The following is a 25235-nucleotide window of genomic DNA, read 5'->3' on the forward strand; positions in this document are numbered from 1 at the left end:
TTATATAGGTTCACTAACATCATAATTGCTCACTACTAGAATGCTCTTGGAAAACTCAAAGAGAAAAAAAAAGTTGACAAGAAATGGTGCTGTTGATGCAGCAAGTGGCACTCGAATCTCTAGGTAAGCGTTAACTTAGAGATCAGGTTTTTGAAAGAAACTCATATATAAAATGGCATTTATTTGGGGATTTTTTGCCTTTTATTGCAATGAAAGAAGACTGTAATCATTGGTAATATCCTAAATGCATAAAGAAGGGTGAATTAAGGGCTTGATACTAATTATATATGAGGTGCTTCAGAGGACTACCTTTTAAATACTGAATAAGTGAGAGTAAATTACAAACAGTATTGCCTTACTCTAGCTACAGTAATCCCACTCGACCAGTTGTGCTTAGAGTCTAGTATAAAGCCCCTATGATTTTACCACAGACCCAGTTACTTTCTGAAGGAACTAGGACACTAACTTAATTATGACACAAACTAAGTTGCCTACCTTTCTCTGAGATAAATCTGGTCCCTATTGCTTTACTTATAGTGACACTGTACACATTGTGAAAGTCCCTATACCCTAACTCAACTAGGGTACAATTCAGTGTAATGTGATAATGCATAGTACACACTCTTCTTACACTTCTGCTCCTGCTTATTTTGGCAAAGTGTTTACCATCTTCATGTTTAATGAAAAAAAAAAATTCTTTTTTATGATGTGTTATATGCTGGGCATCAGTCACAACTACAAATATTCTGTATGTTCTTTCTTCATCTATGGAGGAAGAGTCTCCAGGGTATCGTAAGTTTTATAAAAGGCAGTCAGAGATTTTAGTTAGCTTTTTTTTTTTTTTTTTTTTTTTTTTTTTTCCAGGTTGAAAGGTACGTACAACTACATGTAACTTGATAATTGAAACTGCACATACTAATGATTAATACTGGCATAGTAATACTTCCATTTACTGAATGTGTGTGGCCAGCTCCATATTATTGTGACAAAACTGGTGCATCTGGGTAATCTAGATGATAAATCTTAAAGTTGGAGCACAGTACAAAGATGTTTCTTAAATGAATCAAAGGTATTTGATTTGTTCTTAAATAACTACATCTGTCACGCATCACTTGCATTAGCTTGCAGACCCTTTGAAACAAATGACAAATACCTTTTAATGTACCTTCATATTATCATTACTTATGATATATAATAGCATATTGTTAAAAGGAACTCCCTTCTAAAAGATGAATATGCCATATTTCCTCTGTTCCAGTGTGATCCTTACAACTTTTCTGCATGTCGAGGGTTCTGCTTGCCTGCTAGTGGACACCAAAAGAATCTACTTTTTCCTGAAGTCTAGTTTTCTAATCAGTTGCTGCAGGTTCTGTAGAGGCCCAGCATTGCCCTTTGGATACAGTGGAACAATTTGCAAGGAAATGGTATTTTTTTCACAGGCCCTGCCATACATACAGGGATGAAACAGGTTACATGTAATATTATTCAGGAATAGTAGAATATGCTTACTTGTTGAAGAAAATTAGAAGAGAGGAAAAGGAAGCAGAAATTTGAAGCTAGCTATGCTGGTTCTTGCTCTCTGAGCTTCCCTCTTCTAACTTTAGATATTTGTCTTACAGTGCTAAGACAGCTGTTGTTTACTCTGATTTTCTGCCACCATCCCAGAAGAGAGGAAGAACACAGACAAAATGTTATAACTGTTTTCGTATTTCTTAAGTTTTCCTACTATCTGATTATAAAGGACTCCTTCCTGTTTCTTATAACTGAGTTCTGGGAACCACACAGTATAGTGTGGAGCATCCTTCCTACATTCTTTTTTCATGAATGTACATAATACATATATACTATGCTCAATTCTTTTCTGATTTGACACAGTTGTCATTTGTTATATTGAGAAACACTACATAATCTATAAGGACAGGTATTAAATGTGTATTCTTGTTGTTAGGGTCATTGTTACGCTTTTCCTGTAAGTATGATGTAAACAGAAGCCAGATTCCAGAGAATTTGAAACTAAGAATGGAATGTTTAACTTAAATAATATCCCCACAACCTTATTCTATGGCAGTTATGAGCTTTATAGAAGGTCCATCAAGGAAATAAATTACAAATGTACATCCCCTTCAAATAATCTGTAATTGACAATCATCCTATAGCCCCAGACATGCAATCTGATCAGACACACTAATGGAGTTTTAGTGTGTAAGTGGGCTGAAATTGTAAAAGGCCAATGGAATATAAGTAAGTGCAGTAATACTGACAGTTGCTAGTATCAACAGTAAGCAAAAGCTGTTCAAATATACTTATTTACTTAATGTAAAATTTATTTTAAATAGTTATCAAAACTAAGCAGTAACAAGTCACATGGAGGTGTACAAACCATACTGTCTGGTTACCACTTTCTTACAAAAGGAACTATAATTCATGATACACCAAAATTTCCTAAACAGAAGTACTCCTGTTTTTCTACAGTTCCATTAATAAGCATGAAAAAAAAAGAAAAAAACCCAGCTGGTTTGGTTATGAGAAAAAAAAAAAATGTTCATGTGTATCACCTTGCTCCAGGAACAATTTTAATAGCTTCTTTTACAAATTGCTGACAGAGGTTGACCAGAACAGATATCTGGTATGCAAGGGTCATCACGTCTTTCTGTGTCATGCCAGTATAGGCCAGTGTAAGTTGTGTAAATTCATGTAGAACCAAATCACATCTAATAAAAGTGTTTTTGTCAAAAAGGCAAATGGGGTCATATGATAACATCTTCAGAGCCTTCAGCTATAGTTTGTTGCAGACTGTCTTCTTTTGGTGTAGCTTTGGCCCCAGACCATCCATATTGCAAGCAAGATAGAGACAAATACAGGTTGAAACCTTCCCAGTGGAGAGTACAGTACATAGGAGCTTATATAGAGAGGTGACATGGACAGCTGAGTAGGTAACTAGCACAGTAAGTTGTGTTGTGTTTGTGTGGCAAGGATCTAGGGGAGGAGGGGCTGCAGGGGTGGCTTCTGTGAGAGGCTGCTAGAAGCTTCCCCTTTTTCTGATAAAGCTGCTGCCAGCCAGCACTAAGACAGACCCGCTGCTGGCCAAGGCTGAGACAATCCGTGACGGTGGTAGCGCCTCTGTGAGAGTGTATTTAAGAAGGGGAAAAAACTGCCATGCATCAGCAAGTTGGAAGAGAGGACTGAGAATATGTGAGAGAAACAGCTCTGCAGACACCAAGGTCAGTGAAGAAGAAGGGGGTGGAGGTGCTACAGGTGCCAGAGGAAAAAGTCTCCTGCAGCCTGGGGTGAAGACCATGGTAAGGAGGCTATGCCCTGCAGCCCGTGGACATCCATGCTGGAGCAGATCCCCACATGCAGGTCATTGAGGACACCAGAGCAAGTGGATGTGATCAAAGGAGGCTGTGACCCCGTGGGAAGCCCACACTTGGAGGAGGCTTCTGACAGGACCTGTGACCCTGTGGAGAGAGAAACCAATGCTGGAGCAGGGTTTTTGGTGGGACTTGTGACCCTGTGGGGAACCCACACTGAAGCAGCCCATTCCTGAAGGACTGCACTCTGTGGAAAAGACATGTGGAAAGAATCCATGCTGGAGCAGTTTGTAAAGATCTGCAGCCCATGGAAAAGACTCATGTCAGAGAAGTTAATGGAGAACTGTCTCTCATGGGAGGGACCCCACACTGGAGCAGGGGAAGAGAGTAAAGTAGTAAGGAGTGGCAGAGAAAATGTGTGATGAACTGACTGCAACCCCCATTCCCCTTCCCCCTGTGCTGCTGAGGGAAAGGAGTTAGAGAAATCAAGAATAAAGTTGAGCCCAGGAAGAAGGGAGGGGTAGTAGGAAAGTGTAATAAGACTTGGTTTTATTTCTTATTATCCTACTCTAACTTTTGATCTGTAATAAATCAAATTAATTTCCCTGTTTTGAGTCTGTTTTGCCTGTGATCATAATTGGTGAGTGATCTCCCTGTCTTTATCTTGACCAACAAGCCTTTTTTTCGTAATTTTCTCCCCTGTCCAGTTGAGGAGTGATGAAGTGACTTGATGGACACCTGGTGTGCAGCCAGGGTCAACCCACCATATTAGTAAGGAACGTATGTAGTCTTTCAGGATGGAACCCAGAGTCAGTCTTCCCACAAAGCCAACATTTACTTTTTTTCCTGACCTCTAACTCATGAAAAATCATTCCCTTGTGGAACTGAATTGCTTGAAATAATCTTCTGTTCCCATCATTCAAAATTGTGTTGCATAAGGCAATCAAGTGTACAAAAGTTGTGTGAGTTAAATAATTTCCATCAAGCTTGTAGATCTCTAATAAATAGCTTAGTGTAATACAAATTCCAAAACAAATCCTCTACAAGGGACAAAAGTTACTAATCAGAATGAGCATCACATATTGTAAGACTGATCAAAGAGACAGCAGCAAGTATAATATCTGGTCTTTAAAAGACTGAACTCTTCTGCAAAGATACATTAATTAGAAAATTTCTGAGTTTACTTTTTAAAATATCACTCCATAACTTGAAAATTTACAAAATCAATTAGGAGTGTAATTAGTAAGCAAAATAGTATAAAAATTCCATAAAAATAACTTTAAAGAAAAGCCTCAGATTTTGGGCTTTATCAGAGAAAATAAGCAGGAACAATGGCAGAAGCTAGTGAATATACAATATAATTCACTGTGAAGAGCAGAAGGGAAAAAATAGGAATCCAAAGCAGAAGGTTTATCAGCTAACTTTAGAAATTTGTGTTGCAATATCTGCATTTGCATTACTCATCTTGCCTCCTTTTATAGTCAATAGAAAAATATAGGTATTTCATGATGGCATTAAACTGAGCCCAACACACCTGTTTAATGATTCAGTCACTGAAGTTGGCTAGATATCTCCAGGAACTTATAATTTACTTGACTAAGGTGACCATCTTGCTCTATTCACTGTGTAGAAAATCAATTGGAAATGCTTAAAATCTATATCCATATGAATGGAGATTCAATCTACTTAAATCAGGCATCCAGCTATCTCGACTGATAGAGTATGGAGCCAAAATGAAGTGACAGGTACCTGAGATCAGCTTTGCATAGCTTTTTTTCTGAAGCCTGGTATTAAACACAGCAAGTTGATTTTCAAAGAAGTGATGGTAGGATTATGTGATACTTTTGCAGTTAGAAATAGATTTCTATGTATAGGGGTAGGATTCAGTTCCACAAAAAATGACTCACAGCTAAGAGAAACCAAATCTACGTGGAACTGAAAGGAGATGCCTTGCTGTAGCTTCAGTTGTGGCAGTTGTCATAGGTATAGCACAGTTGATCTAAAGCAATACTAGCCATCTTTATTTGGGCAGTTCTACTCTCTGTGTGAGTGAGTCCCCATGAGTAACAAAACTGAATGTTTTTTTTGCCTACTGTAGGCATATAAGTGTCATCTCAGCACTGCTGAGCATCCTATTTAGCCTATAGATGTTGAAACAAATGAATTAAGTTTTTCTGTAGATTCCGTGTGATCTCTACCAGTACAGAAAAATGTGTTGCAGGACATCCAATATCCATGTTTGTCAACTGAATCTTACTATAGATGTTAAAGTTCCCATTGGCAGGACTGTAGATGTAGACATAAGTTCATTAGTCCATACATAGTTTGTCAACTGAATTTTATTATAGATGTTTAAGTTCCCATTGGCAGGACTGTAAGTGTAGGCATAAGTTCATTAGTCCATACATAGTTTTCTAGGTTCAATGGACATGTCCTTGGGCATCCTGCCTTGCTTCTATCTACCACGCTAGAAGGGTATTGGTCTTTTGCAAGCTGTATCTTACATGTACCAGCAGCAATGCCTTGGATGCCCTGAGGATGACTAAAGTGCTTCAAGTAAGTACTCAGAGCAGTTGAGTGTGAGCAGCTGAATCAGGTTCTGAGAAGCCGCATTAATGATCAGGAAAGCTTGGATCCCCAGTTAGAGGTGTATGTGACCTGTCACAGAATCCTGCCTGAGAACTGTCTCAGCTGTCCCAGACACGGGCATCTAATGCCACCTGAGAGGACCCAAATTGCCTGAAACATCTGTATGGGGCTAACAGATACAGCAGAGTACTTACGAGAGATTTGTAATTTATTGGAGTGGCAGCCAGAGGCTGGACAGGATTTCCAAAGAGATTTAAAACAGAAAAATTTGCTGTATGTAAGCAACCACATTAAGCCGAAGAGCTCTAGTAAGTGTCTAATTTTCCATATTTCTATCTCTTTTTTTTTTTTTTTCTAATGTCATGCTGAAAGTAATAAAAGTAATTGTGAAACAAAATATTGCTTGTTACAGGCAATAATGGAAAGCTCTGTTGCACTGGGAATGGGAGAAAGACTGTAGCAGCTCTCTTTAGACCACTTCTCTGAATGGATCTCTCATAGAAGAGACCATATGCCTTTGATACATTTCCTTAAAGCAAAGAAAAATATGGTCAGATCTTGCTTTCATGGAAGACATTTAGTATTTTGCCATCGACTTCAGCAGGGCCAGGAATTGGCCTAGGGAAATACTGATACATATTTTCTTGTCCTCTCATTGATAAACCACTTCTGTACAGAAATTCTACATGAAAAATAAAAAAAAAAAAAAAGAAAAAGAAAAAAGGAATAACTGACAGTGGTACCTCAGTATTTTGAGGTCAAAATCTGTGATTTCTGCAGAACAATGCTTTTAAGATTTTTAGTTGCATCATTGAACTGAATTATCAATTAAATAATAATGCCTCAAGACACAACATTTTTTTAAAAAAAGATGTTGCTGTAGCCTCTCTCCTTAGTGTTTGTCAAGAGAATTCTCAAGGCACAAACAACTCTGAACACTAAGTGGCTAATATTATAATTGTCACTATATTGATCATCTGCACTACCGCTGTTGCTGCTGCTCATGGGCTTGTGTGTCAGCATGAGTATTCCTTGCAATGAACGGGCACACATAGTAGAAAAGGTAAGGAGAGGATGTTATTACCCTGACCCAAGTGCCTATTTTTAAGCTAGTGTGTGACTTATGTGGTCTGGTGGTTCAAGACCTTGCACAGCTTTTACAGCGTAAAGAATCATTAACATTGGTTTTGGCTATGTTTTTATTTTAGTGCCATAGATAGTTGACCTGTTTCAAGGGTAAAGACTCAAACTCACAAAATCCCCAGAGATTTTGTATTCTTGATTTGGAATAATCTCTTGCAAGGTGAAGAGTGAGAGAAGGGACAAAATGGGGAATATGGGACCGTGGAACTTTTAATTAATGAAAGATACATCATAAACATGATGTATGTTATAGGTATACTTTTTATACCTTCTTTTGCTTTCTAGCTTTATATTCATTTACTGGCTGCACAGATGGTGTCTAGACTGAGGTCTGAAGGACAGGAGAAGCTAAATAAAAAGAAGTCAGGTCTCAGCAGAGATTGGAAGGAGCAGAGCAATTTTTCATTTTGAGACTGAACAGGAGAAGCTGGGGCTGGGCTAGCTGGAGAAGGAGCAAAGGGATGCATGGCAGTTTGCATATTCACTGAACAGTTTGCAAGACGTCTGCAGAAGTGGAACTGAGGAAGAGCACTGGGCTCGGCTCAGTGGCCTACAAAGGCCACTGTTACTGGTGAGTCTGCAGAGGTCAGGAGCCTGGCTGCTAGCAGCTGCTGCAGGAGGTCATAGGTCTCCTATAGGTCCTGTGGCACAGGGAGGCCCATGTGGGTTTCCATATACCTCTGGGTGTCTCAAATGATTGTCAGTTACTGTGCGTAGGCAACTTTGTCAGAGAAAAAAGACAGGGTAACAGTTTTTTTAAATACATGAAAATAGCTGCATTGTAGGCATCTACATCTGTGCTAGCTACCTTAAATACTCTTTATAATTGATGGAGTCAAAAACATTTCTAGATGTGAAGAACCTTTTCCAGTAATGGAACTTTGAAAGAAGTCAGGTGAATAGGTCTTACATGTGACTATTTTTATCCATAGTCTGTAAAACAAGTGTAGGCTGAAAGATAGGCATCAGCATTTGCAAACCAGAATTCTTCTGAAGCATCAGGTTCAGGATGGAGCATTAGGCATTGCTAGGGCTGTGAGCAGGGGGCTGGCATATCAGCTTAAAGGTCTAAAGAGAGGCAATTGACATGATGAATTAATTTTAACAGCAGAGCTAGAAAGGATAGATTTAGAGGAAACAATGAAGAAGAAAATATTGATAAGCAAATCAGAGGCAGACTTCTCAAACCCATGAGTTAAAAACTTTTGCCACTCATAAAAAAGCTTTATTCTTGGACTGAGAACAAAAGAGTTTTCATCCTGTCTCTGCCACTAGTTCAGTGGTTGGCAATATCTGTTTTAGCTATTGGTGTCTCAGTTTCCTCAGATCAGAGCAGGAAATTCTAACACTAAATAATTTTGCAACATATTAATATGAAATATTACAGAGAAGTTTCTAACTCCACAGACTTCTTGTCACATATTTGTCACATATTTGTCAGTTAAATTCTGGAAGAGGGCAGTCAGAACAGTACATATAAAATTACAGAAAATGAGCTTTTGAATTATTAAGAGTAACAAGTAATAATATTAATTTTAAAACCCCCAGTTATAATAACCGACTAAGGTTATTCTAAAATTATTTAAAATCCAGTTTGAGGAAATAATCACACATAGACAGTCTGCTGTTGTGGCTTTTTAATCCAGTAGGTGTAAAATTCGTATGGAAGAACTATTTTAGGTAATTAGGGCAAAGCCTGTGTAAGATGTGCTGGACATAAAACATCCAGGATAAAGAATTAAATTGTGATCAAAACAGGATGTTATAAAATTTGCAGAGTACAAGATGTTTTTAAGTGGTGAACTGCATTAGTTTTGAGCAGTTTTACATTATGATTTATGTGATTTTCTCCAGCACTAATCAAAATTTGTAACCTCCAGTTCCTACTTTTCCCACAAATTCTTATCCATCACTATGAACACCATCAGCAATAACCCTCTGCACTATCTGTGGAGACAGATTTGAATCTTCAGACCCATCTAGAATCTGAACTTTGCTGTGACTTATTGACAAGATTTTGAGCTGATATATATTTACTGTGCATGTTGCAGTGTTGAATTTAAATGTTGCAAGGGTTGAATTCTATTGTTAAGCAGTTTTTCCTTGTACTTGGGGACTGGATTCAGCTCCCAAATTGTAGATTATAGATGTTCATTGCAGAAAATTAGGTTTAATTGTCTCAGTGCGCAATATACATCTATCTAGGTATTTATGTTACCATTATAGTCAATGAAGATCTAACAATAACTAGTGAAGGGAGTTTAGAGAGCAATAAAATCCACTGGAAAACAGACGGTTAGTTTTGTTCATGTGAAGTTTTTTAGTCTCCATTAATTAAAACTCACCCAGATGTCTAAATTTGGGTATATCAATACAGCTATACAGAATCTTCCTCTGTGGTACTTGGAAGCAGCTGTTTATTTCATCTGTCTTGGCACATTTAATAGATCTAAAGTGACAGTTATCGTGTAGTTGGAAGTTGGTAGAAGAAGAAAACTTGTTTTCCAGCAACAGAGAAAACTGTGGAAGGTTACCCTGGTCTAGAATTGCCGATTCTTTGGTTTTGAGATCCTAGATCCCATTAAGACTGCATGCAGCCAGCACATTGTGAAAAGAACTTAGATAACTCCAAAAGCAAAGTTCAAGAGGAAAAGAGCACCAGTACAGCCTGTAGTTAGATTAAGTTGCTGGATTGATTTTGAGGGTTTTTGAGTAATGTAGTAGCAAGTTGACCCCATCTTGATGAAGTATTCTGAGAACATGTACGGAAAGCTCAGCAGTCATAAGGGTATATGAGTCAAAAGATGCAGTTCAAGAACGAGTAGAAAACCAGATATAAAAGAGTTTAATGACAGTGTAAAGGTCAGTAGACAGAGGACAGTGGTTGCCTAGCACTGGAAAGGAATATGCAAGCTTCTCTGATACCATTGTACCAGCTGTTGAGGCCCAACTTCTCATGTAAGGAGTTGTTCAGGTATTCAAAGCTAGGTGTAGGTAGACATCTCTGAGTATCTGACCTTTCCTACTACATTCTCAGGTATGTTTTGTTTCATAGCTAATTTAAACTATATGAAAGACTCAAACTGAAACTTGTCCAGTCGTATTTAAGACTGAGAATGCTTACTGTTAAGTTCTCAATCCCTTTCACAGTTAATTTGTAGAACATTTTATAACTGATCAACAAAATTATGTGCAATACACAAACCACTTTCACACTTAAATCTTAAAAACTGAGAGAGACAATAATTTTCACATAAACATTTTTCACACATTATCTCTTTATGCCTTATCACAAATAGTAATTAATTTCATATGTATTTCCATTGATTTCTCTGGACTCAGATGGGAAGTGAGGTACTTCTTGTCATGAGATTGCTGTGACATATTGCAGCTCATGAACAAATAAAACTTTTTTTTAAATACTCTATGTCTATTTTACAGATTATTAAGCCTCTATTTTATTGATTATTGAGGTAGACACAAATTAGTAGATGTTAATAAGTGAATACTCTAGAAAGTTTTGTAGGAACACAAATGTTTTTGGGCTTTCAAGAGTACATTTAGTTAACTGAAAAGTAGAAAAATTGAAACTTGAAATGAAAAAATATCATGGCAAAATGAACGTTTGTCCTGTAGAAGTCACTGCCAAGATGATCAAAATAGTCTGATGAGGAATAGTAGGTTTCAGTCTTCCAGTTTAATTTTTTTTCTTTCAGAGACATCTTGAACAGAATCTGTATAACTAGTTTTATTTAGTTTATTTATGCTGATCTTTCTACAGGTATGTTCAGAGAGTGTAAAAGCAAGCCTTTCTTTCAGGAACGCAGGAAGGTTGTGTATCTTTGAAATACTATTGTCAAGGTACTGCAACAGTTCACGGTTATGGAAAGGTTAAAGCGAAGCACAAGGTTCTGTTCTGTTTGCAATAATATTCCAAACTAATAATAGTAAATAATAATATATGCAAATACATATATGCGTATGTGCAAAGTGTAACACCTCAAATTGAACTGTAGCTGACTACATAGAAAAGGAACTTTATGTAATGAGGATTATTATATCAACATGGCCAAAAACTTGGCCAGATTTGGAAAGTAATTTGTCACTGATAAGAACATCTATAGGATTAAAAATAAAAACTAGTAATTTAGACAGAATGCAAAGTTGCGTGCCTCAGTTTTCTTGTAAAAGAGTTAAGAGACACTGCTAGGAACAAAGAAATGAATAATTCCCCACTTGATTGCTCAAGCATTTGCACAAAGGAGTAATGGGCACCAGAGATGTCAATACTAGAATGGATGTTTAACAAGTGGAAATTTAAATCTGCTATGTTATTCTGCTGTGCTCATGGTTTTGTTTTTAGATTCAAGTCTTGTCTCACCAATGATAAATAAATCCTTGTAGAAGACTTGCAGATGTGCTGATAGCCTGGAAGTGCAGTACTTCTGTGATACTCAAGTAAGTATACCATAAGATGAAGAAAATATGAATGACACATTCTGTGTTAGTGCTTCCATTTGCTTGATACTGGAGACCAAAAGCTTCCTTTCTGAGAGCAGCTCAGTCAACCTCTACCTGATAACAAGGCTAAAATGTGAATACATAAAATAGAGTTTGAAGGATAGTGTCGTATTAGTAGCTTTGGTTCATGCAAGCACAAATAGAGCTTCACAGCATTATAAAAACAAAGAAAAAAAAAATCCTCCCCATCCCAGCAGATCTAATACCTAAAGTCTGTCTTTAAAGACCCTGTCACAAATTGAAATGAGAACTGGAACATTAACTTAATACAACAAGACTGCAGTTTTTGGAGTTTGTATCCAATGTCTTATTGTCCTCCAGCATGAGTCTCTCACATTGTTGGTTTATTTATAACAACTGTTTTGTGCAGCAATTAAAATCATCATGAAAAGGAAAGAGAGGGAGTGAATACAGTGACCACAGAAAACACAGGTTTTCCACACTTCTTTAATAAGAACATGGCTCCGGGGGGCCCTTGGGAGCTAACAGCTCATATATCAGTGACTGTTGACAAAGCACAATGTAGTATTAATCCTTAAACTACTTTTTCAAACATTCTGATCAGTGACATCAAGAGAAACTCATTCTTAATGCATAAATGGGAAAAAAATGACAATAAGGATATAAGCATTTCAAAGTTTGCTGAAGAAGGAAAAAACTCAAAATTCTAAAGTCTTCTGAAATATGAAATATTAAAATATGAAAGAATTAAATATCATAGACAATGTCTAAAGCGAAGACCAATACAATGATAGTGGAAGGGCAATAAAAGTAGCAGGACTTGGTTTTGAAATTTACAATAGGAACCTTTGTTTCAGCTAGCTTTTCTGCTCTGATGAACAGAATTTTTTTAACAATCAGTTTTACAGTTTCCAACACTACATTTTCCAAGGGTACAAATTCCAATTTTTATGCTGGCTCAATGTTCACTTTCCATCAGGAAAATAAGGTTCTGAGATGAGTGTGAAAAGAGAAACCTGGAGACAATGAGTCAAGATACTGGAAAGCAGTATGTAGGACGCTCCAAGTTTCTGATAACTGATTAAGGAGTAGCTATTGACTTCAAGTCTTTGCCATTGGATGGCTGTTTCCTTTCTTTATGTCAAACAAAGGGATACAACTTTTTCAATGTCAGATTCTCCTGTACAGTTGTTCACATCACAAAGAACTCACACACTTGGTTTTGGCAATGCTTTCAGAGGGGGCATCATTAAGCATGGCTCTTTTCTAGAAATGTGTTTCCTTTAGGCAATGATAAGACACATGGTCAATGTGGAAATTGCAAGGCCATTGCTACAGTTTTGTCTTGGGGATCTAGTGAAGATACAGACTCAGTGGAGGTTTGATTTGTACCTGAGGGCAGATACAAGCCCTCTGAGGAGAGGTTCACTTTAGTGGTCATCAGTTCAAGAATTGCTAAGAAATTATATGATTAATTCTGTTCCTCCCCATTTTGAGAGATATATTCTGGAAGTATTAGTGCTTGTTGGGCCCTTGGTATGCCGAAGTGCTCATTGTGTTTAATGAAGTGCCAGGCACAGAATGATTTGGAGACAAATTCTGAAGCTACTTCAAATTCTATGAGCCATAGAAGTGCTCAGTAATATTATGCATCCTGCCATATTTACTAGGAAATATTTACTAGCTGGCATAAAATAGAAGGAATAGGAATACTTAATAGCACTAGTTAAATCTAAAGGTAATCTAAAGGTAAATAACAATAATTCCTAACCTGATCTTAAATTGTGGCCCAATAGTGCTTTTCAGGTCAACAAGATACACTTTCCAGCTTGTTCTTTTGCTAACACAAATCTTCTTGAGGTCATGTTCTGTTCCATCAGCACATTTTCAAAAGCCCCTATATGGATGGTGTTCCAGCTGCAATAGCAATTAAACTTGGGGGAGGTCTCCAGAGTCAGTTGTATATAATTGCCTCTTATGAATTTGAACAATGGTGTACTAGACTTGGATCCAATACCCACTTAGAGATCATATTCTAAAGTAAAGCTTTACATCTATGATACTGTATTTCTTAGGTATCAGAGCCTGGACTAGCCACTGAATCAGAGAATCACAGAATGGTTGAGGTAGGAAGGCACCTCTGGAGATCTAGTCCACCTCTAGTCAGAGCAGGGTCAGCCAGAGCAGATTACTCAGGGCCATGTGTGGCTGGGTTTTGAATATCTCTAGGGGCAAGGATAGCCTTGATAGGCTTTCTGGGCAATCTGCTGTAATATTTGATCAATCCTGCAGTAAATTTCTTTTTTCTAATGTTTAAGTGGGATTTTCTGTACTTCGGTATGTTCAAATCGCCTCTTTTCTTGTCACTGTATATTACTATGAAGAGTGTGGACTTATTTTCTTTATTTTGTACCATTGGGTATTTGTGCAAATGGATAAGATAAGATCTGCAGTGAGCTTTCTCTTCTCCAGGCTGAACAATCCCAGCTCTCTCAGATGCTCCTCCTATTTCAGATGTTCCAGTCCCTTACAAATCCTTGTGACCCTTTGCTGGACTTCTGTCACCATGTCCATATCTGTTTTGTACTAGGGAGCCTAGAACTAGACACAGTACTTCACATGTATCTCACTAGGGCAAACTAGAGATGAAGGGTCATCTCCCTCAGTCTGCTGGTGGATGTTCTTCCTAATACAGCTCAGGATGCTGTTGGCTTTCTTTGCTGCAAAGGCACATTGCTCAGTCATGGCCAACTTGGCGTCCTCCAGGACACCCACATCCTTTTCTAGAAAGCAGCTTTTCACCTTTTTATCTCCCAAGTACTGGTGGATGGCGTTATTCTTCCCCAGCAGAAGGACTTGTTTGCCTTTGTTGAACTTCATGAGATTCCTCTCAACCCAGTTCTCCAGCCTGTCTGAGTCCCTCTGAATGGCAGGACAATCACCAGATATATTATCCACTCCTCCCAGTTTTGTATCATTTAAAGATTTGCCAAGGGTGTGCTCTGTCTTATCATCCACATTATTAATGAAGTTCTTAAACAGTATTGCCCCAAGGTTGGCCCTGGGGTACATCACTAGTGACTGGCTTTCAGCTGGACTTCATGCCTCTGATCACAACACTTTCAGCCTGGCAGTTCTGACAGTTTTCAATCTACCTCGCTTTCTGTGTATCTAGCCCATACTTTATCAGCTTACCTATTAGGATATTATGGGAAAGGGTCAAGACCCCTACTAAAGTCAAGATAAATAACATTCATTATTCTCCCCTTACCCATCAAACCATAAACCTGATCATTAGAAGGCTATCTGGATGACCAGACATGATTTTGACTTTGGGAATCCATGCTAACTACTCCCAAACATCTTAATCTTCATGTACCTGAAAATTGTTTCCAGGATTATTTGCTTTATCTCCTTCGTAGGCAGCAATGTGAGGCTGACTGACCTGTAGTTCCCTCGATCTTCACTCCTGCCGTTCTTGAAGGTAGATGTGACATCTGTTTTTTTCCAGTCCTCAGGAACCTCTCCCGGTTGCCGTAACCTTTTAAAGATAATAAAGAGTGACCTTGCAATGACACAAAACAGCTCCCTCAGCACTTGTGGGTACAGCCCATCAAGTCCCATTGATTCCCAGTGTGGTAAAAGGGAGGCCTGCACCATGATGGAGAGGGAAGTAGGACCACCCTCATATTCATTTTTTTTAAAAATGAATATTCATTTTAAAATGAATATTAAAATATGACCACGGCATATTCATTTTTAAAAAACATGTTCCCTAATCTCCTCCCCTTAGGGTCTTTCTTACCTCAGACTTTCACATAGGTCTTATGGACCTAAGAATCCCAAAGCCTGATCTTATCAGGAAAGACTGAGGTAAAGAGGTAGTGAGTATGTAGGGGTTCTGTCTATACTTTATCACCAGATTCCCCACCCAATTCAGTAGTGAAATCACATTTTTCCTAGTCTTCCTTTTGCTAGTGGCATACCTGTAGAAGACTTTCTTGTTACCCTTCATGTCCTTCACCAGATTCAACTTCAAGTGGGCTATGGCTTTCCCAGCTTAATCGCTCCGTACCTGGACAGTGCCTCTATATTCCTCCTGGTATACCTGTCCCTGTCTCCATCTCTTGTATTGTTCCTTTTCATGTTTGGATTTGGTCAGGAGCTCACTGTATCCATGCAGGCTCTTGCATCTTTGTCTTCCTGTTCATTGAGATGGGCTTTTTTGAATGAGAATAGTTCATTGAGCTTGAAGGAGATAATACTTGAAAACTAATCAGTTCTCCTGGATCTCTCTTCTCTCATGTCTATTTCCCATGGGATTCTTCCAAGATGGTTCTTGAACAGACCAAACTCTGCCCTCCTGAATTTCAGGTCTGTGATCTTGTTATTTGCTCTACTCCTCACCGGATCCTGAATTCTACTATCTCATGGTGGCTGTCATTCAAAGCTTCACAATGCTATGGAGTCAGGCAGGTTCTTATAAGGATCCTTGATAGAATGAGAGCTGGCTACAGGGTTGTAGTAATACTCAGAGCTTTATTGTCCTATAAAGATTTTAGCAATCAACATAGCTTATCATTGTGCAGAGTGTCTAGCTGTTATATATATATACATAAAATAGGAAAGTGTAGCTTTCCTATTACCGAAAATTTCAGTTACCTTAGACTTTTTGGTTACCTGAACCCTCTACAGATTGGGTCAAATTCTTAATAACCAGTTCACAATACAATAATCATAATCTAGACCCTAACTTTAAAAAGTACAAGTCACTTAATCTTCAGAGTAAGAACAGCAGAGGTGGTGCAAAGTTATTCTAGTCAACAGTGAGGGTGGTCCTCCTTCCCTCTCCACCACAGTGCAGGCCTCCCTTTTACCACACTGGGAATCATGCAGTCCTTAGCAGTCCAGCTGCTGTTGGATTAGCTTCAAAAACCTTTTGGATAAGTGGATGTATTTATATCTCTCAGTATGGCTGTTTGGTCTTTACCACTTCTGTAAGCTGGTGGATTCTGAAGAGTCTGCCAGACAATCAATATGCAAGAATTTTGACTACAAGAGGCAGCAGACTGCAGGTGGTAATGGCTGCATAATGACCCTTATCTCTTCCTTCCATTGCTGTGTCAGGTCCTGCCTACCTGTTTCTTTCAGTTTGACCTAATGTCACTGCTCCCAGGATACATCAGGCCTTAGCACAGGCTGTGTGTTTGTAAGATCGAGCAAGAGTTGAGTGAACAGTCACAGTAGGCACCCCAGACCACCAAGCCATCACAGATTTTGCCATCCGGAATATCTCGTGCTGTTATGCTTCCCTGTTCCATAACACATCATATCCCAGCAACAGTGTGTACCAGGTGTCAGGAGCAGTGGGTACCAGCCATGTTGCTGCAACCAAAGGTGCCTTCAGCCTTCAGATCCCTGACAAGTGCTTCCTTGTTTGTGTAAGGTCCAGCAGACTGTATCTCTCCTTATTTGTCTGTGCTAGGAATTTATCATCGGTGCTCTCCAGAAACCTTGTGCTCTCCTGTGCTGCCCCGATTGATCTATCTTCCTGGTATTTCTTCAAGTCTGCTTACTCGGTTGTATGTCATGAGTCCTCTGACTTTCTTTCATGCTTCTGTGTTTCCTCGTATTTGTAAAGGTTTTCATACTACTGACAAAATCAATGCTCCATAATGACTTTATCAACTTTTGGTTTTCCCCAAGCTTTCCCCTCTTAAGAGACTGTGTTGCCTTCTTTTCCAGCTTGCTCAGCTGTCATACCTCTAGTTGTGACTTTTGTGTTCTAATCCTGTCTTTCTAATGGTTTCAGACATTTTTATATGTCCTGAAGATAGGATAAAGTATAGATTCCACTTGAGAGCATTCTAGGTCAATGAACGTGAAGAGAATACAGTTTTTCTACCTAGAAGATTCATCACAAGTGTCTTTAAACTGGTGCATCCTTCTAGCTTTCTGCATATTGTGTTAAATAAGTAATGCAACATGTCCTGATATGCTTGTCTAATCACCGGGAAAAGCTGTATTTTGCAAGAACTGTGCCACTTCTGAAAAATTAGGCAGAGGATCAGAATTCAGGCAGTGCAAACCATAATGAACATGTTATTAAAGAATGAGTTCATAAAGCAGGTTAAAAAATGTTAAATGCTTATTTTTGCCTCAGCTTAGTATATTTTTTCGGTAACAAATCATCAGATGATATCTTTCTCTGTCAAACCACTTAACAATTGTTTTGCTGAAAATGGTGGTGTTTTTAAATAACACAGTCCAAATTACTTATTTTACTTAAAGGTTTTTGTTTAAGTATCACTCATATATTTTAGATATACACATCTTAAAGCTAACAACTTTATAATAACTTAACGACTTTAAGTTTTCTCCAGAGCAAAAATGCTGAAATGTCTTAGATTTCATACAATTCTTATTAGCTTTTCAATTATTTTAGAAGAAACATAATACATAACTGCATAACCTGGTAATATAACGTGCATACGTTTCCAGGAAGCTGCACTATGTAGTATTGTAAACTACTGTTTCTGAATAACAGAATAAATCCATGTCTAAAGTTATCCGAGTGATGTCTAAATTAAAAAAAAAAATATTACCGTTAAAGAAACATTAAGGAAATTGTCCAGAAACTTTATTTATTGGTAGCTTCCAGAAAATAAAAAATATTTTAGAAGTCAACTAGAAAAGCTAAAACCTACTTCCTTCCTCTCTTCTGGATGTTAAATGACTTATATTTCTTCCTTTCAGACTTACAGGTCTATTGGTCATGTAATTTTCCGCTTCTGCATATGTCCAAAATAGCTGTGTGAACAGTCAAGCATCTAACTTTTAGCCTGAACCTCAGTTTTATTTATAAACCAGGAAAAGAACATGCACATTAAAGGAGGACCTGAATGTATAGGTAACCTGGCAGCATGCCTAATAAATCTTAACAGGACTGAGTCTTTCACGAAAAGCAGTTGTAGTTGCAGTATGTAAGAATGTGTAATGAACATTCACAGAAAGACCTTTTCAGTTTAAAAAATTTATACTGTCAATGGGCCTGAATGCTGAACTGGAATAGGAGCGTCCCTGCCACCAGTTCTTCCAGTTATGCAGCAATAAATTTCATAGGTCTGTGATGGGAATATACAAACCATAGCCTAATTTAACAACATAATTAGTCTACTCTTCTTGGAAAGGGCAACTGTGCATTGCAGGTACAACTGTGCATTTTATATTATACAGTCACTGGATGAAAACCAGAACTAAACCTGATTCACAGGTCTACAATTCAGCTCTCAGGTAGCAGAGCATTTCTTAAGTGAAAGGTGATAAAATCATAGAAGTATTTTATAAAAGGTAAATAAACTGTGTCCCTAATACATTATTTTGTACCATTGGAAAAAATGCTACTCAGACATTATTATGTATTTCAGAAAAATGTGGTTAGTAAGTTCTATTCTGCATAATCGTTTCCACTTGTCCTCACATAATTGTCTGGAAAGATGGGCCAAAACCCCTTTGCAGTACCCTGTCATTCTGAAAAGAGATGTGCACAGATTTGAAAGGGAGGGAAAAGGACTTTTCTTATGCCAGGAAATTGTCCTTAAGACTTAAAATGGGCTTTAGAAATGTCATTTTAAGAACATGACTGGAAGTGAGATTGCAGTGCCAGATATCACTAAGCATAAAAGCATATTATATAACTTTTATAGCTTTCTTTTGTGCAACGCCTTTCTATGCTGATTAGCTGGAAAATTCCATCATTTTCATTTTGTGACCCAGAGTGCAATGTGATGTTGTTTAGTAAGATGTATAACCTTACTGCCTGCCTATTCTGGTTGGCACTGCTAAATAGGGTGTACATACATCATCATGACCATGGCAGTGTTTTTTGTTGGTCTAGTTATGGTTTCCAAAATACTTCATTGCAAGACATGTTGACGTTATTTTAAAAAAATCCCGAAAGAGGAAGAAGATAAATGTATTTAACATTAGTTTCATAACCTCTATTTTCATAACTTTACAGCACATTTACTGAGTCAGGAAAAAGAAAGATAGCTTTCAAAACTGCCTGGGAATTAAAATCAGAAGAGCCAGTCACCAGCTATAGCATTCTCCAATTAAATTTCAGGGAAAAAAAATCCTTGTGTTATGTCTTCTACTCACTGCTCTATTGCTCATTTGTAAAAACAAACATTTGCCATGAAGATACAACTGCCAATTTAGACTAACTAAGACAAATGAGATAATGAGGCCAGTGGCAGCTTTGAGTTGACAGACCCAGCTGAGTGCCCAGCTCCAAGCAGAAAGCTTTCTTTCCCTGCCAGAAGGTCTATATGCTAATACTAACTAATTTGCCAATCTTGGCCCTAAAGTGTTTGACAATAGGAGAGCATACCATTTTGTTAGAGATGTGACATTGCTTTGGATGTAAACTAAAGATGGAATAGGTAATCTGTGCAATCTTCTAAGCGAGGAGGCGATCACCAAAAATGTAAAAACTTGCCTGGTAAAAATAAATACAGAAATACCTAAGTGTGAAGGACAGATTATTTAAATGCAAATGATGATGAACGAATGACAAAGTCTATAGCAAATAATGAAGGAAATAAAGCCACTATGGTCTGCAGCTTCTTTGGTTTAATGTCCTTACTTTAGCACTAAAAGAAGAACCAAAGGATTTGCCCAAATTCCAGACCCAACACAAAAAGACAACTTTTGACCTGATATTCATCTGAAGAGCTGTACACAGAGAAAACTTTTCAGAATATTTTGAAACACCTTGCTTATTTAATTTCTGTCAGTATTATTTTTGAGGGAGTTTTTTCCTAAAGAAACGTTCTCCCCTCCATCCTTCCTCCAGGCTTCATAAAGAAAATAAATGAGAGTGAGAAAGTAAGGAATAATGTTAGAAATTCCAGTTAGGAATATTGTTTTGGGGTTTTTTTGTAACTGTTTTAATGTGCAAAACTGCATTTATAAGTTCATTCCAGATACAAGGTTTAAATAGGGATAAGAAATGTATTTCTTAGATATCTAGTACGTGAAATAACAACAAAAAACCCTACATGAATTACTCTTTGGGGCTGTGAGAAGAGTGTGTGATTTTAGAGGTGTATTATCAACATTTTTTCCCCCTATGAAGTACAACATGGATGATGCGTAACATTACTTATCAAGTTGCAAACAAAGTTATATATTGTCCGTAGCCACAATGGAACTGCTTGTGATTTCAATGGCAGTTGTGTACGTTGACCAAGGACATTACATGGCCTTGCTAAGACACTTAACAGAAAAAGTATTGTTTACATAGTTGTTCAGACTCCATCCGAAAAATTATCCACACTCAGATAAATGAAATCACTAGAACTATCATGTCATTTTCCTCCTATTTATAATGTGCCCATTATAAAACTCCTCTAATGTGGATCAGTATAATTAATCATTATCTATAACTAATGCACTTGAAACATATATAATATAGCTTTATGCTGATTTGCTAAAAGATCCACAAATAAAATATAGGCTTTCTTTTATGAAAAACAAAAAGCTTTATATCAGGTAATTATATGGCTGACCAGACACTTAAAGGGAACTTTAATTTTTTTAGGGTTTTATAGTTTTGTTTAATCTTCTACAATTTTGCCCTGATCTACTGTATTTTAAAAGCTATATAAACTAAATCATAAAAATAAATCAATGCATATCCCAATGAACAAAAGGAAAAATGTATTCTAAATTTAAAATAACCAAATTCACTAACGTAATGTGGATTCTGAAGTATTTCCTATAACATCTTAATTTCTGATATGTTAAAACAATTATAGAGTGAGATTATAGAGTGAGAATCAGTATGCCTTACTCAGCTTTCTAAGTGAGAGTAATACAATATTCTTCTATAAACCTTTCAGTACTTGCGCCCTTTCCCATGACAAACAGGGGGAACTCAGTTGTTTACCATAGGAGAACTGGTTTACTAGGTGCCCACAATTTATATGCAGGTTTGATTCCAACATGAATTGTCATAGGAATAATTGTGAGCTCTATTGATTTCTGTTTTGTTGCTGTTGTTGTGAAAGTTGCCAAATCTTTACAGTTTTAAACAATTGCAATTCTAGCTTGTAATTGTTAAGTGCATGTTGTCATCATTATAGCTCATATCAGTACTATTACTGGCAGATACTCGGTATTGAATACTGGGACAATCATAGGTCAATCAGAAGATCTATTATGTTTTAAGGACAAAAAGTCTCATTACATTGTGAAGGACTGATAGAAAAGCTGTATTTCATGTTGTGTAGTGATTTATCTCAGGAGCTCATAAGCAGAATTAATCTGGCATAGTTGTTTCCTAGTAACTTCCAAGGAAGATGTATATATGTATAAAAAATTTTGCTAAATCCAGCAGTCTGACAGCTCGAGATGTGTATGGGTCATTATGATTCAAATACAAAAAACTTTAAGAAAACAATCACCCACAGACTTACAGCTTTTGAAATGAAATGTTACAGTGATACTTTTAGTGATCAGAAAAGAGCACATCACAAATTAAATAATACAACTGGTTTGAAAGAGATGACCATTGATGTCATGTTGCATTTTTTGGCCTGGTGGACAGATGCAGACTATTCAAGAATGACTACACAGCATACGACAATGACATGGGCAGTTTGATGATCTGTAATCCAGTATGATGATTTGGAAGACACTATACTCCAGCTTTGAAAAGCTAGGCAGAATTCTACCAGTTTAACTATGTATTTTATATTTCCCATTCTTCTAAATCTATGAATTTTTTTGTCAATTTTACACATCTCTTGCAACATTTTGATCATTCATATTCTCAGTACAATTCATAAAAAGTAGGCTAGCACTGGGAAAAGCACAGATTACCACAGGATTCCAGTACAAACAATTGACTTGATGGCAATTTTCTGTTTAGCTATGTTTTAAAGTCTATCAGTCAAGGAATTGTAATCCATTTAAAATACAGTACATGAGTTCTGTATATATTTTTAATCGTAACATCGTGATCATGTATGTCGAGCATTATCATAGTTTAAGTAAATTCTATCAACATATTGAATCTCAATTTACTCATAATCACATAAAAAAGAGATCAGGTTTAACTGGCATTTCTTAGTATCCTGTTAACCACCATTAATTGTAGAAGCCATAATTAAGTCTTCAACGAAGAACTTGTCTGCTGTTTTTGTTTTATGCTCTACTTGTGGACAATGGAGTATTAATTTAAGTATTTTTTTTAATAGGAAAACCAAAACTGGAATAAAAAGTCTCAAAATGATGACACATTTCTAACTTAATATACTTCTAAAAGTACCTAAAACTTTGGATTCCCCTAAATGAAAACTGACAACAAAAGTATCTGATATTCTCAGTCAAATAATACTTTGTGACAAGTATCTGTCTTTCCTCTGTTCTTGAAAGAAGTACAGTGGAGAGAAGACAAAAAGCATCTTTTACCTTCCCTGTAGCAGTTCTATTTTATACAGGCAAGGAACTGGGATAACAGTCACGAAATCCTAAGATATTTCTTTCTCCATGAAAGCAGAGATTAGCATTCAGTTTGGACTAATTTGTTTATAGGCTGCTTTTTGTGGTAAAGAGTAATAGTTGTATAAGATTCAGAAACATCTAATCAAGATTAGCTGATCTGGCTGATTAGTTGGCAAACAGCTGGTTATGTTAAGTTTCTACATTGGATGAATAATCACTTGATGGTAAATTCATCTTCAACTCAGAATGAACTTGAAGAAACAAAATAAATATTGGGTGAAAGTGATAAGCAAAAGGAGCAGATGATCTTCCTTAGAAAAGAAAAGCACAAACTAGTGATATATGACCTGGAAAATGAAGGTGGGAAAGAAGGGTAAAATGCCATGGTGCCTTTTGAGTAATTAGTATTTTATTAAAAATAAAAACAATGAAAAATACATTTGGAGAGACTTCAGTCTAATATAGTGAGAAGCACAGTGGCTGTGTAGAGTGAAGGACAACTTGTTATTTTACTAATGGGCAAAAATAAAACAATTTCAATTTAGAGAACAATTTACTACAAACTGTTATACAAACCTACTATACAGATATTGTCATTTGCACAAATGAACTGAGATCTGTATAATTTGTGAAGAGAAACAGAATTTCCCAGGGGTCAGTTCAGAGAAGTGATTTTATATACCTATTTTAAAAGTAAATGTGTTACTGCTTCTAACTGCACCTTTCTCTACATTTTACCATAATGGAAATCTAGAAAATGAGCTCAGATATAGACATCAGATACAGGTATCCTCTAGAGTCAGCAGTCTGAAGACAAGAGGTATCCCTGCCCAGTTCATATTACTCATTTGGAGTATCAGAAACTATACAGGTCTGCTCTTGGAATTGGCAAAATTATTGGGAAGAAGCTGATTCTAACCACAAGCCTTATTTACTTCGGACAATATACTTCACTGATTCCACATACACATGTGCAGGACTGCGTAAAAATGGCAGAATCAAAAGAAATCAAATTAAACCTATTATTTCCAAATTCTTTTTTTTTTTACTTTATAGCATAAAATTCTTCTGAAGCAGAAGAGTTTGGATGTATACATACCTGTGAACATTTCATTTACATGTGAGGATGGTAGTACTGCCACTTTTTTTGGACTGCCTACTCCTTTTGCAAGTCACTGTTCTCAGCTATTGATAACTAGCAAATTTCTGCTGTTCAGCTGGATTTTTCAAGCTGAGTGTAAGACTAGGTGATATTAGTGGCCTCAGAAGAAGGGTACCTCTGATGATTTGCCAGAGAACATCTGTCGGAGAATCCACAGGGATGATCACCATCTACACATTGCTGTCAGGGTTTGATTTAAGCTCCCGCTGCTCTCATGATTGCCACTACTGTTGTTTGATGGGTTCTGACCAGGGGATATCACCATGCCAGACATGTGGTCTTGTGTTCCCTCTGCCTTTACCTGGCTGACCATGTCTGCAAAAGTCAATCTCTAGCTAGTGATCCATTGACGTTAACCAGCTGACCAGCAAAAAATCATGGCCTTTTTCTTATTTCAGCATTGTACCTTTGTATTTGTAATAAAAATCATGTTAAGTGATGTAGAAGTGACAGCCTTTTGCACTTTTTTTTTTTTTAATTTTCATTACTAGAGGGGTGCCTTTACTCAGTACTCTACTTCCTAAGCAATTAACTCCAGCAATTGGTAGACACTGAGCTTGAATAAAGGTGTGCAGAAACAGGTAAAAAGAAATTACCTGAGAATGATGCCTACAGAATCTTCAACACCTAGGACAAACTTACATTAAAAATCCCTGTTGTTCTGAAGTTGTTTTTATAGGGAGTTATATATTTAGTCTTGAAAAATCATTCTTCAACAATTTTTTTTCTGGCATTTCAAAATGAAATAAGGTATGCCACCTCACATAGCACTCTGAGGTTTCATGCCGGGGTGGAGGTGCAGACAGGCTAATGCTGTACCATTCATAATTTGGCCAGGCTGCCTTTAATAACTTTGCATTTGCTTCAGTTGAAAAATGTTTCAGTCTAAAATATAAATCTACTAATCACATACATTGATTATGGTTACTTCCTTTTCAATTAATTACAACCGTGGCCTTCATAAATGGATATGTGAAATTTAAAAGGAATTTTTGGTTTGTTTGACCAGATCTAAACAATTTCATACTCAGATTATG

General features: G+C 37.1%; 1 long non-coding RNA gene across 4 annotated transcripts in view; it reads left to right on the forward strand.

Annotated features, from left to right (window-relative positions):
• LOC308059467 overlaps positions 1 to 25235 on the forward strand; it is a 149067-nt gene that overhangs the window by 93207 nt on the left and 30625 nt on the right. For all 4 annotated transcript variants that reach the window (XR_013926255.1, XR_013926256.1, XR_013926257.1 and 1 more), the window contains one exon: positions 1 to 25235. This exon is cut by the window's right edge and continues 30625 nt beyond it. This is a non-coding gene — a long non-coding RNA (uncharacterized lncRNA).

The sequence above is a fragment of the Falco punctatus genome (genome assembly GCF_963210335.1).
Source record: "Falco punctatus genome assembly, chromosome: 2".
Taxonomy (NCBI): Eukaryota; Metazoa; Chordata; class Aves; order Falconiformes; family Falconidae; genus Falco; species Falco punctatus.